Source organism: Bombina bombina, chromosome 7 (assembly GCF_027579735.1).
Source record: "Bombina bombina isolate aBomBom1 chromosome 7, aBomBom1.pri, whole genome shotgun sequence".
In the NCBI taxonomy this organism is placed as follows: domain Eukaryota; kingdom Metazoa; phylum Chordata; class Amphibia; order Anura; family Bombinatoridae; genus Bombina; species Bombina bombina.
In genome coordinates this window covers 461,040,624-461,053,850 of record NC_069505.1, presented here as the reverse complement: position 1 = coordinate 461,053,850, position 13,227 = coordinate 461,040,624, and positions in this window count along the sequence as shown.

Here is a 13,227-nt window from a genome sequence, read left to right as displayed (position 1 = left end):
CCAGGACAGCAGAACACCCGGTAACTTTAACCCAGGTCGCTCCATCAACCATATGCCCCAGAGCTCTGCTCTTTTTGGGATTAGTAGCCCCTGGGGAGTACAAGGGGTGGTGGAATTGCCGGAGGGGAGCTCCTTTGGGAACTGGGGGTTTTGGACACCCCTAACCCCATAACTTCAACGGACTGTAACTCCGGTCCCCAGTAACGAATCATGCTGGGTTTTGGACTGTGAAATCTGGGGACCGAGAGCTTTAAAATGACATCCTGGAAGTGCCACCAGGATCACCCCGAAACCGCCACCCATATGTATTGGGATTATGTGGGACTGTGGCTCCTATGGAGGTGCCGGGCTGTCTGGAGGGGCGGGAATGGCGGGAAAATAGTGGGATTGTCCAGGGTCTTATCAAGATGAGCTGACTGTATTAAAGGAGTGTGTGTTTTCAATAAAATGAGTTCCTGTCTAACCTGAATGCTAGTGTGTCTAGTTATTTGGGTTGGTTCCAGCTAAAATCACTTTCGTGGGCTACATAGCAGCCTGTTCCAGGCAGAGAAAGGATCCTCAGGCAGAGCTATCCAGCCTGGGTAGCTGGAGTCTGCCACAGGGTGGGACCCTGAGTACTGGTGCTGTCGGGCATCAGGGGTGGCTACAGGCTGTGGTCACTTGCCAGCTACATAGCTGCAGTCGCCAGGAAGGAAGCAGGACCCGTTTGGCGGAGCTACCCAGTCGGGGTAGCCGGGGGTATCCGTCACAATATATATATAGTCTGCCCTTATACAAGATACAGAATAATGTAATATTATATATACAGTATATAGTCTGCCCTTATACAAGATACAGAATAATGTAATATTATATATATAGTCTTCCCTTATACAAGATACAGAATAATGTAATATTATATATATATATATATATATATATATATATATATATATATATATAGTCTTCCTTTATACAAGATACAGAATAATGTAATATTATATATATAGTCTTCTCTTATACAAGATACAGAATAATGTAATATTATATATATATATATATATATATATATATATATATATATATATATATATATATATGCTGCCCTTATACAAGATACAGAATAATGTAATATTATATATATATATATATATATATATATATATAGTCTGCCCTTATACAAGATACAGAATAATGTAATATTATATATATAGTCTGTCCTTATACAAGATACAGAATAATGTAATATTATATATATATAGTCTGCCCTTATACAAGATACAGAATAATGTAATATTATATATATAGTCTTTCTTTATACAAGATACAGAATAATGTAATATTGTATATATAGTCTGCCCTTATAAAAGATACAGAATAATGTAATATTATATATAGTCTGCCCTTATACAAGATACAGAATGATGTAATATTATATATATATATATATATATATATATATATATATATATATATATATATATATATATAAAAGAACACTTTGTAAGTAAGTAGCGCACACATAGACTTTAGCAATATAATTTCAAAAGGTACCTGTATACCACTCACTGTCCGGTAACACGCTGGGGAGCAATTGGCTCAGAGTGTATGGAGATCTGCAGCTGTGGAGACTGAGCCGGTCTGTAGTCAGCATCTGAGTAAATAGAATATGTTCCAATGGATTGTCCCCACTTGTAGCGCAAAAAATCTCTCTCCAAAGAAAAGTAAAACTTCCTTTATTGTAGTATCAAAAGTAAAAACATGACAGCCTACACACGACTGTAATAAAGCACTTAATGTAAAAACACAGTGTCAGTGATCTGAACCACATGCAGACATGTTTCGTGCAGTTGCGCACTTGATCACTGCTTGAAAGCAATCCTGATCACACCTGCTTTATAGCACTTTTCTTAAAGAGACATTTGTAAATGTTAGACACTGTGTGCTTGAACTCTCTCTTTACTGCCTATCCTTTGTTGAAGAACATGTTTCAAAAAGTTATTTAATACATTTGCAGAAAAAAATTTCTCTTCTACATGTATATTAATAATAATATGATGTTAACTTTTATATATTAAGAATTTTTTCTCTTCTACATGTATATTAATAATATGATGTTAACTTTTATACATTAAAAATTACCTTATGTCTTTGCCTCATTTCTCATAAGTATATCTTATACCACTAGATAAAATTGCAGTCTTTCAACTGTAGTACTTTGATGTAATTTATATATGACACTATGTGTCATACAGAAAATGTTAAATTTATTTCTAGAGTAAGGTTTAGAGTTTACAATATATGTAAAAAATAATTTATTGTTTAAGACTTATATGATGGCCATATATTATTTCTCCCCTTTTCCTTATCTAAAAGAAAAGCTGTTGTGTATATATTAATTCACAAAAAGATCCAGGTCTCTACGCATATTGAGACCTAATGGATTACATGTTTTTAATGTGAAAATCCAGAAGACTTCACGTTTGTTAAGTTTATCTTCTCTGTCTCCTCCTCGTTTCCATAGAGGAACATGATCTATACCTTGAATTTTTAATAAAGACACATCTGAATTATGTTGACTTTTAAAATGTCTCGACACTGGTGTGTCGGTGTCATCATCCTCTATTGATCTGAGGTGCTGAAGAAACCTATCTTTAATGCTACGCTTGGTTTTACCTACATAGTTAATTTTACAGAGATCACACGTAAGTAAATATACTACATGTGTAGTTGAACAATTTATGTAATACTTAATTTTATAGTCTTGCTGGGTAGCAGATGAAGAAAAAGTATCGCCCTCAATGACATGGTTACAAGTTTTACATATATTTCTCCTGCATCTAAAGAATCCCTTTCTCTATTTTAGCCAGCATTTATTGTGTTTTATTGGAAGATTAGATGGAGAGAGGTAGTTTGAAAGTGTTTTTCCTCTTTTGGGTATAATATCTACACCCTCTTCCATTATAATTTTTAGTACTGGATCTGAATATAACACAGGTACAGTATCTTTAATGATTTTGCTGATGTTTTTAAAATCAGTACTATAGGTAGTTATAAACCTGGGTTTCTCAGTGTCCCTTCTTTTTGCATCTTTCCTTTTATATTTTAGTAAATCCTCCCTAGTTGTTTGCTGAACACTTTCTTTTGCTTTAATTAAAGTGCCTTCATTATATCCTCTCTGTTTTAGTCTTTCTTCAATAATTTTACACTGTTTATTATAATCTTCCTCATTAGAGCAATTTCTTTTGGCCCTAATGAATTCACCCTTTGGTATTCCTTGTAGCACATGTCTCGGGTGACATGATTTGTATAAAAGTGTAGTATTGCCTGCTGTTGGCTTTCTGTAAAGTATAGAGACTATTTTTTCATGTTCTACATCTGCTTTTAATGTAAGATCTAGAAAGTCTATTGACTCCGTACTTTCTTCTCCTGTGAATTTCAACCCACATTTGTTATTATTTAAATAAGCACAGAAATCTTTTACTTGATCTGTGTCTCCTTCAAAAATGAAAAGTAAATCGTCTATATATCTGAAAAAATGTATGATTCTCTCTCTATGGGGATTTCTCTCTCCAAAGACGTGGAACAGCTCCCACCAACCCATAAATAGGTTGGCGTATGATGGGGCAAACTTGGCCCCCATCGCCGTTCCACGCCTTTGGAGAAAGAAATCTGATCCAAACATAAAGAAATTATGCGTTAAAAGATATTCAATTGCATTAAGTATAAACATTTTTGTTGCTGATTCATAATCAGTACACTGGTTCAAGAAAAATTCTATAGCTGTTATGCCTAAGTTGTGATCTATACAAGTATACAAGGATGATACATCCACTACTAGAAATCTGTACTTTTCTTTCCATTTGATATTCTGTAACTTATTAAGCAATGATGTGCTATCCTGTATGTAACTTAGTAAATCTTTAACAAGTGGTTGTAAGAAAGTGTCCACCAGATCTGATAACGGCTCATTTAATGAGTTAATACCTGCAATTATAGGTCGTCCTGGTGGACAGACTAAATCTTTATGTAACTTGGGAAAATAATGAAATATTGGAATTACTGAATTAGTTGGAGTTAGGACTTCTTCTAATGTAGGAGTTATGATATTGTTTAGTTTAGCTATCTTAGTGATTTTAATTAGCTCTTTTCTAAACTCTCTCGTGGGATTACCATCTAGTTTGATATACACTTCTTGATCAGACAGTTGCCTTTTGGCTTCTTTAATGTAGTCTACAGTATTTAAAATGACTACATTTCCTCCTTTATCAGAAGGGCGGATCATTATATCTTTATTTTCTTGAAGAGTTAATAAAGCTGCTTTTTCTTTATTTGTTAAATTAGAGTACCTTCTTTTTTTACTTTTTAGATTCTTTTCATGTAGTATTCTTAACTTACTTTCCACTGTTTTCTGGAAAATATCTAACACCTTAGGTCTGGTGTGTACTGGATAAAAGGTGCTCTTTTTCTTTAAGTGACCAAATTTGATATCTTCTTCCATTATCTTATCTATAGATTCTCTATTGCTATCCTCAGCTAGTTCTTGCAAATCTTTAATAGCACATAAGTCAGGAAATAACAAGACATCAGTAATGGCTGACGTGACACTCTCATTAATATCATTTTTAGTCTCAACTTGTGTCATATGCTCACTTTCTGAAAAAAAATGTTTTTTCAAAGTAAGTTTGCGTACAAACTTGTTAACGTCTAATACTGTTTCAAACAAATTAAACTGAGCTGATGGCACAAAGTTGAGACCTTTGGACAAAAGATTAATCTCTATGGAGTTCAGGGTAACATCAGACAGATTACAGACACTCAGATCTGCATTTATTTCTTTTTGTTCTGTCCCTGTGATCTCGTGATGTATTTCTTCTGTTGTCCTTTCCTCTGATGTTGTTTGTTGTATCTGTTTCCGCTTGCTGCCCTTGCCCCTACTTCCTCTATGGGTTTTTTTGTTTTTCTTGGGAAAGTCTGGGGGTCCTCGTTTTTTGACTCCTTATGAGATCCTGATGTTGTAGCTTGTACCTCCAGTTCTTGAAATACTGCTGGTGTTTCTTCCTCAGTCTGCAAATCATTATCAGATGAGTCAAATTCGTATTCTGTGTCTGAGAATGTCACAGTTTTTCCTCCTTTATGTATTCTTCTCTGTTGCCTTCTCTGAAATCTCCTAGGATATTCTTCCTGTGTCCATCTGTAAACTTGTTTCTGATCGTAATCTTTTTTATCTCTTGTTATTTTTCTTGACTTAAATTGCCATATTTCTTGTCTGAAAGTATTCATGGTTGTTTCAAATTTTTTGTCATATTCCTTAAAGTCTTTGTGATGTTGAAATTCTCTAAGTTTGTTTTGAACCTCTTTCATCTCCTGTAACAGCTCTGCTTTTTGTTTTCTTTTGTGCTCCATAAGCAAATCAATTAATGCAAATGAGCATGCATCTAGAATGCTGTTCCATTTGGAGATAAATTCTGTATCCATAATCACAAAGGATGGAAATTTTCTTATACGAAGACCTCTTGGTATTCTGTGTTCATGCTTGTAAATAGAAAAAGATTTGAGATCTAGATCCAATTTAATGTCCTTTTTTCTTAAGGAATCCATTTCAAAGAAAAGACTGTCTATAGTATGTATTATTTGATTGTAGGTTTCAGATACTTCATCCTGAAAGTCTCCCAACACATAACTTGGTTCACTTGAATTATCCATATTTGTTCAAGGATTTTTAGGCAGAATAGAGTACTTACACAAATGATTTGTGTGTAAATTAGTGCTTTATTGTGTGTAAAGGCTGTTACTTTTGTTTATTTAGAGATCAGAGTATGTGATAAATCCAATCACCTTAGTGTATATTTAGGTACAAATCTAATCTCTTTTTCTTTTTTAATCCTTTTTATATATCTCCCCTTTAGACCGTGTATCACAGTTTCATTTGTAAGTCAGGTATATTGGATGATGCTTTCCTAGTGCAAACAACTTTGTTACTGTTGCTGTTAATTAACCACAGATTGCACCTGTTTGTAGCTTTGTGCTTAAGTGGAAAGGAATACATATGATCTTATGTGGCTGCTCAGACTTAAATCAACAGACATAGTATGCAAAAGAACACTTTGTAAGTAAGTAGCGCACACATAGACTTTAGCAATATAATTTCAAAAGGTACCTGTATACTAAACGAGGAAGATTATAATAAACAGTGTAAAATTATTGAAGAAAGACTAAAACAGAGAGGATATAATGAAGGCACTTTAATTAAAGCAAAAGAAAGTGTTCAGCAAACAACTAGGGAGGATTTACTAAAATATAAAAGGAAAGATGCAAAAAGAAGGGACACTGAGAAACCCAGGTTTATAACTACCTATAGTACTGATTTTAAAAACATCAGCAAAATCATTAAAGATACTGTACCTGTGTTATATTCAGATCCAGTACTAAAAATTATAATGGAAGAGGGTGTAGATATTATACCCAAAAGAGGAAAAACACTTTCAAACTACCTCTCTCCATCTAATCTTCCAATAAAACACAATAAATGCTGGCTAAAAGAGAGAAAGGGATTCTTTAGATGCAGGAGAAATATATGTAAAACTTGTAACCATGTCATTGAGGGCGATACTTTTTCTTCATCTGCTACCCAGCAAGACTATAAAATTAAGTATTACATAAATTGTTCAACTACACATGTAGTATATTTACTTACGTGTGATCTCTGTAAAATTAACTATGTAGGTAAAACCAAGCGTAGCATTAAAGATAGGTTTCTTCAGCACCTCAGATCAATAGAGGATGATGACACCGACACACCAGTGTCGAGACATTTTAAAAGTCAACATAATTCAGATGTGTCTTTATTAAAAATTCAAGGTATAGATCATGTTCCTCTATGGAAACGAGGAGGAGACAGAGAAGATAAACTTAACAAACGTGAAGTCTTCTGGATTTTCACATTAAAAACATGTAATCCATTAGGTCTCAATATGCGTAGAGACCTGGATCTTTTTGTGAATTAATATATACACAACAGCTTTTCTTTTAGATAAGGAAAAGGGGAGAAATAATATATGGCCATCATATAAGTCTTAAACAATAAATTATTTTTACATATATTGTAAACTCTAAACCTTACTCTAGAAATAAATTTAACATTTTCTGTATGACACATAGTGTCATATATAAATTACATCAAAGTACTACAGTTGAAAGACTGCAATTTTATCTAGTGGTATAAGATATACTTATGAGAAATGAGGCAAAGACATAAGGTAATTTTTAATGTATAAAAGTTAACATCATATTATTAATATACATGTAGAAGAGAAAAAATTCTTAATATATAAAAGTTAACATCATATTATTATTAATATACATGTAGAAGAGAAAAAATTTTCTGCAAATGTATTAAATAACTTTTTGAAACATGTTCTTCAACAAAGGATAGGCAGTAAAGAGAGAGTTCAAGCACACAGTGTCTAACATTTACAAATGTCTCTTTAAGAAAAGTGCTATAAAGCAGGTGTGATCAGGATTGCTTTCAAGCAGTGATCAAGTGCGCAACTGCACGAAACATGTCTGCATGTGGTTCAGATCACTGACACTGTGTTTTTACATTAAGTGCTTTATTACAGTCGTGTGTAGGCTGTCATGTTTTTACTTTTGATACTACAATAAAGGAAGTTTTACTTTTCTTTGGAGAGAGATTTTTTGCGCTACAAGTGGGGACAATCCATTGGAACATATATATATATATATATATATATATATATATATATATATATATATATATATATATATATATCAGCAAAATCAAAGAAAGCACTCACTGGTCTTAAGATAACATATCCAGATAAAATTAGTGACGTTTCGGGACAAATAGCGTCCCTTCCTCTGACCAACAGAAACTACAAACAAACAAACTAATAAAGGCCTGTTAAACCCTCCCCTAAAGAGGCCACCAATGAATGGAGGCCGTGTGCAAACACCTCAGGACTGTACCAATCGACAGAAAAATGTGTTATTAGAATAAATATCTAATGTTAAATATAAAACTCGTGTAGCAAGTGTATATCAATCATAAATATATGTTTAAGTGAACAATAGTGTGTCAAACTTTAAGTGTACAAAAAATTACATATGTATCCCCCACATATAGTCCATAAAAATATATCCCTGGCATAGTGGGATCCCACAAATGGAACATTCCAACTTCAGGAGACACACGCCCCCGTGGGAGTAAATAATGCACAACCGGTATTGGATCTGAGTGATCAAATTAATAAAACAATCACCTAAATCAATATAAATAAAACAAAACAAATGTGAAGCAAATACATCCCTAGTCTGCGGCACAAAACTGTCTCTATCACGGCCAAGGTCTATTTATGCTTGCATAATCTGACAGTTCACAGAGCCGATAGCAGTGAAGTTCAGCCACTCCTACCTAACTCTCATTGATTGGGTGTCAAAATAACAACAAACCCCTGATAGGCTCACAGCAGTAGTGGGAGTGCGCAAATAAACTCAACATGCTGATCGCAGTGACAGATAACCTTTAGCACATAAATACTGTGCGAGCATACTAGTGTCCCCTCCATATCGTAAATAACGAAAAAGTGCCAAACGTTTCAGCCACATCAGTAGAGATAAAAGTATACACCTAGCCCAAAGAAATTCATAAAGAAAGAGACCGTTATCCGCACGATTGGGCCGATCACAATGACACTTGGTCACATCCACTCACATCTGACTCCAGATCTTCCAGCAAAGTAACCAAGGACATTAGAATGTCTCAATCGCCGTGACAACCTATCTGCGCTTGTATGATCTGACAGTATGCAGAGCCGGTCACAGTGAAGTTCAGCCACACCCCCCGACAAGCCACTGATAGGCTCACAGCTGTGATGGGAGTGCACTAGTGAGCTCTCCATGCATATCGCAATAACACATAACATCCTCACTCAATAAAGACCCATCAGATCCGTGTGTGCTCCTGTATATTCACCCCAGACAGCTATATATATCGTACAGCTTTTTATTGTATCACACAAAGTATGGGCAGACATCACAAACTAATGGCATCTCAATGCAATAGAACACAAACTTATCCAGTTTAATGTGCCAACTGTTTCTGCCACATCAGCCACAACTGCAAAAATAAAAGTACTAATGATAAGCAAAAAGACTATCAATGATAAATGAAAATAAAAATATGAAAACATAAATGAAAAGGAGCTGCATAACCACTATTTACATATTAATATCATAGGGTATTCATGACATGATTAGACTGACACCCAATCACACCTACTCCTATCTGATTGGAATAAAACCAACTACTGATAGGCTTAAACAATCCTAAAAACATTTACACAACCAATGCCCATCTATCTCTGAAAGACCATAGGGCGACATGTGTGCTATAATGTTCCCCAAAATCATAAATCTAATAGTTAAATCATCAAATCTATAAGTAGCACCGTGTCCCCACTCACACATTGCTGTAGGCATCACAGACCTACATATCAGGCCTTTATTAGTTTGTTTGTTTGTAGTTTCTGTTGGTCAGAGGAAGGGACGCTATTTGTCCCGAAACGTCACTAATAAATTTTATCTGGATATGTTATCTGAAGACCAGTGAGTGCTTTCTTTGATTTTGCTGATGAATTTTCCTACAGAGCACCCTGGCAGCTGATGGTATTTGGTGAGAGTGCATATACCCCCTCCGGTTCTTGGCTGTATATATATATATATATATATATAGCCTGCCCTTATACAAGATACAGAATAAATGTAATATTATATATATATATATATATATATATATATATATATATAGTCTGCCCTTATACAAGATACAGATCAGAATAATGTAATATATATATATAGTCTGCCCTTATAAAAGATACAGAATAATGTAATATTATATATATATATATAGTCTGCCCTTATACAAGATACAGATCAGAATAATGTAATATATATATATATATATAGTCTGCCCTTATACAAGATACAGAATAATGTAATATTATATATATATATATAGTCTGCCCTTATACGATATAGAATAATGTTATATATATATATATATATATATATATAGTCTGCCCTTATGCAAGATACAGAATAATGTAATATTATATATAGTCTGCCCTTATACAAGATACAGAGTAAATGTAATATTATATATATATATATATAGTCTGCCCTTATACAAGATACAGAATAATGTAATATTATATATATATATATATATATATATATATATATATATATATAGTCTGCCCTTATACAAGATACAGAATAATGTAATATTCTGTAATGGATTAATTAACACCAAATCCTTTCACCATCCACATACCAATAGGAACTATGTCATCAGACATTCCATAACGTGTACCACTACATTCGTGGTGTATCTACTGTCCTGTCCTTGTTCCCGGTTCTAGGTGGGAAAGACATCTGGGACCCTCAGAGAGCGGATGGCGAATCACAGACATGCTATCAGATTGGCACTTCGAAACGGAGACTCTGACCAACCCATAGCTAGACATTGTGCTAGGAAAAATCACTAGGTATCTTCCATCAGATACACACTAATAGATCATATCCCTCCCTTGGACAGGGGGGGTGATCGAAATAAAATATTGTTGACGTGGGAAGCGCAATGGATATATCGACTGGGCACAATATACCCAGGGGGTCTGAATACAACACCAGACTTTAAGGTTCTCTTGTAGTTCCATCTGAGTGTGGCACATACTTGGGGTACATCCCTGTGACGCTATGACTCTCTGTAGTTTGTGTAGTGTGGGGGTCTCACTTGTTGGTGCCTTGACCTACCGTTTACTCACAGCACATATCATGGGGAGCATGCTGTATCCCTTATGATTAGTGGAAGTCTAGTAGCCTACGGGTGGTTACCCAGTTATTACACATAAGATGGTACTTTGGCTACAAGATGTAGGTGTGTGACACTTTACATGTGTAGAGACATACGTGGACTAATATGGTATAACCATAATTGATGAATTCCAATTCATTTTGGGAATATGGTGCAGATACTAATCTTGCAATGAGGTTCAACATGATTGTCATATTGAGTTTTAGAAGTGTAGATTAAGATAGTTACATCACACGAGTAACCAACCTTCAAGGAGGTGTGATTCAGTAACTCACATCTAATTCAATCTATGATAATCTATTACAGAAGTTAGAGTGTTGAATTTGAGCAGTATATGAGCATATGTTCTATGACAATACAGCCTTTATGTAAGTTGCATAAGATTTTGATCTCAATTTTAATCCATTGCCAGTGATGCTTGTAATACAGCCACAACCTTTAAGATGTTAAGTCTATTTGGGGATTGCAATATTGGTGTAATTAGTTTGTGTTTGAAGTCTCTAAAGGGATATGTTGTACGATCAGAATAGCATGTTACGCTATGATTTTGCATTTAATTCAAATCAGCAGGTGTTCTAACATTGAAAATATCGCTATCCGCACAAACTACTATTTGAGTATATGCATCCATGGCAACAGTAATGTTTATTTGTTTCTATGGCAACAAAAAGCCATAACACGTTTTTGACATGGTTTGTTCTTTTAATAAGTGCACTAGATATATTCCTTTGCTGGGCTTTTGAAACCCAAGATAAACACGCTGTACAGTTTAAATAATATGTAATATTTATTTAGCACAGAACAATACGAGTCACACAACCAGAAGTGACGTATGTGAACTTCCGGTCTTACGAGTCAGTGGAACGCAAGCTGCGTTCCAGGATGGATGTTTGGTGCCACAGATTAAGCTTGGTATGAGATTTCATTTGTTGTTGTTCACTATAAATGGCTTTGACGAAGGGGACTAGATCCCCGAAAAGTTCCAATAAAGTAATCGTTTACTTCACCTTGAAGAAGACCTGAGAGTGCACCTTTTTGTCTGGTATATATATATATATATATATATATATATATATATATATATATATATATATTATATATATATATATATATAGTCTGCCCTAATACAAGATACAGAATAATGTAATATTATATATATATAGTCTTCCTTTATACAAGATACTGAATAATGTAATATTATATATATAGTCTGCCCTTATACAAGATACAGTATAATGTAATATTAAATATATATATATATATATATATATATAGTCTGCTTTTATACAAGATACAGAATAATGTAATATTATATATAGTCTGCCCTTATACAAGATACAGAATAATGTAATATTATATATATAGACTTCCTTTATACAAGATACAGAATAATGTAATATTATATATATAGTCTGCCCTTATACAAGATACAGAATAATGTAATATATATATATATATACATATATATATATATATATAGACTGCCCTTATACAAGATACAGAATAATGTAATATTATATATATATATTTATATAGTCTGCCCTTATACAAGATACCGAATAATGTAATATATATATATATATAGACTGCCCTTATACAAGATACAGAATAAATGTATATATATATATATATATATATATATATATATATATATATATATATATATATATATATATATAGTCTTCCCTTATACAAGATACAGAATAATGTAATATTATATATATAGTCTTCCTTTATACAAGATACAAAATAATGTAATATTATATATATATAGTCTGCCCTTATACAAGATATAGAATAATGTATTATATATATATATATATATATATATATATAGTCTGCACTTATACAAGATGCAGAATAATGTAATATTATATATATATATATATTCTGCACTTATACAAGATACAGAATAATGTAATATTATATATATATATATATATATATATATAGTCTGCCCTTATACAAGATACAGAATAATGTAATATTATATATAGTCTGTCATTATACAAGATACAGAATAATGTAATATATATATATATATATATATATATATATATATAGTCTGCCCTTATACAAGATACAGAATAATGTAATATTATATATATATAGTTTACCCTTATACAACATACAGAATAATGTAATATTATATATATATATATATATATATATATATATATATATATATAGTCTGCCCTTATACAACATACAGAATAATGTAATATTATATATAGTCTGCCCTTATACAACATACAGAATAATGTAATATTATATATAGTCTGCCCTTATACAAGATACAGAATAATCTAATATTATATATATATATACACAGTATATATAGTCTGCACTTA